General features: G+C 36.6%; 1 non-coding gene across 1 annotated transcript; it reads left to right on the top strand.

Annotated features, from left to right (window-relative positions):
• Positions 1–703: 703 nt before the first annotated feature.
• Positions 704–809, top strand: LOC128292028 (small nucleolar RNA R71). The gene has a single exon (XR_008282012.1). It is a non-coding gene; the product is annotated as a small nucleolar RNA R71 (small nucleolar RNA).
• Positions 810–2,198: the final 1,389 nt, after the last annotated feature.

Here is a 2,198-nt window from a genome sequence, read left to right on the forward strand (position 1 = left end):
GGGTTGGGTTCAGTATTACTTGGCAAGCTACCTTGTGGTCGTTCAGAGATTAGTTTGGAAAGCTGGCCTATCTAAGTTTCGAGCCCTTAGATCGACGCTTGTTGATTTTTAAGTGTTGTCTCGGTGTTCTGACACTAATATAAACTTTGAGAGCATCTCTTCAAGGTTCGACTTCTTTTCCTATTGATAGGGTGGTTGTTAAAAACCCGAAGGATGTTGTGGTCTTTAATTTCCTTGACCGCCCCACGAGAAATGGGGTGGTTCCTCCAACTTGCACTGTAAGTGTTACTATATGGGTTATTCTGGGATCGAGAGTTATTGTTACCCATATATTGGACTTGTTCCTCCTCAATGCCAAGGTTGAAGGGTTGATACTCTGTGCATGCTCCTCCTCTATTCGTCTCGCACCTCATTATTGTATGTACCTGAGTAGAACCAAGTAAACCATCAATCTTTTTTATTTAGAAGTTCTACCTGATTAGACAGCATAGTAACCGAATCAACGTTATAAACGCCTACTGTTTTAGTTGGCTTAGTCCTCATGACTTGCCACTGATAGTTATTCAATGACATCTCCTCTATAAACTCATAGGCATCTTCAGGTGTTTTATTATTGATGGTTCCGCCAGCAGCTGCGTCAACCATTTGTCGAGTCGAAGGATTTAGGCCATTATGGAACGTTTGAACCTATAGCCAAAGCGGTAACCCGTGGTGAGGGAACCTTCTCAGTAAGTCTTTGTATCTCTCCCATGCATTGTAAAGAGTTTCTAAGTCCATCTGCACAAACAAAGAGATATCATTACGTAATTTAGTCGTTTTAGCCAGCAGAAAATATTTTAATAGAAAGTTTTCAGTCATTTGTTCCCAAGTAGTGATTGACCCTCGTTCAACCACTGTTTAGCTTTGTTTCTCAATGAAAAAGGGAATAACCTAAGACAAATGTATCGCATAGTTCTAAGAAGTTTGCTAAGTGAGCGTTGGGATCCTCATCTTGCAAACCATCAAACTGAACAAATTGTTGTATCATTTGAATAGTGTTAGGTTTAAGTTCAAAAGTATTTGCAGCTACAGCAGGTCTAACTATGCTCGATTCAGTTCTTGTTAAAGAAGGTTTAGCATAATCATACATAATGCGTGGAGCAGGATTTTGATTAACCACAATTGCAGGAGGTAGCTGATTGTCTTGGTTTTCAGCCATATCTTCAGTTGGGGGTTGAGTATCGTCTTCTTGCTCATTCTCTGTATATCTTAAGTTTCGCCTTATTTCTCTTTAATGTCTGCGAACTGTGCGATCGATTTCTTCGTAAAAAAGTAGTGGTCCTGACTGGTTTGTTCTAGTCATAAACTATAAAAACCTGCCAAGAGAAAGAAAAAGGTAAATTAATAAAAAATAATAATAATAAAATAGAATAAAATTAAATTGCAAGAAAAATAAATGGCTACAGTAATAAAAATTGAGCGTTCCTAATATCTTAGTTCCCCGGCAATGGCGCCAAAAACTTGATCTCGTGATTTCGTGATAAGTTTTAAATATTTATAATTAATCATTCTTGAAATTAACTATTATTGCAATGTAGGCAAGTCTACCTATTGAACAGTAGTATAGTTTTAGCAAGACCGGATTGTCGAACTCAAAGGAACTAAAAGTACTAGTAATGACTGTCTTTTTATTATCTAGCCTAAGAATAAAGATGTTTTCTTTTTAACTAACTAATTATCTGAACTAACAATTCACAGAGAATAGAATTGGGAAATTGCTTTTGGGAAAATCGATTGAATTAAGACAATACCTAAGGAAAAATCCGCCTAGACTGTACTTGTTATTCTGGCCCCGAATCGGACAATTTATTCATTTTAACTTGTTCCGTAGAGATCCCTAAGTTATGTTATTATCCTTATTCAAGACTAATAACGTCTAATCCCTATATTGAATAATTGAGACCTTTCTCTATTTAACACCCTAGGGTTGTATTAACTCTGTCTATGGATCCCCTTATTAGGTTTCACCTTAATCCGGCAAAATCTTGTCACCCTATGTCTAGGCGCGCAAACAACTCTGCTTAATTATGACAAATGTACTCTTCAATTGGGTCTATTTCTCCTCCGAATAAGAGCTTATCTCGAATCAGTATCCTGGGATATCAAAACAAGAATTAAGAACACATAATTAAGAACAAGTTAAATATTTATCATACAAT

The sequence above is a fragment of the Gossypium arboreum genome, chromosome 4 (genome assembly GCF_025698485.1).
Source record: "Gossypium arboreum isolate Shixiya-1 chromosome 4, ASM2569848v2, whole genome shotgun sequence".
NCBI lineage: Eukaryota > Viridiplantae > Streptophyta > Magnoliopsida > Malvales > Malvaceae > Gossypium > Gossypium arboreum.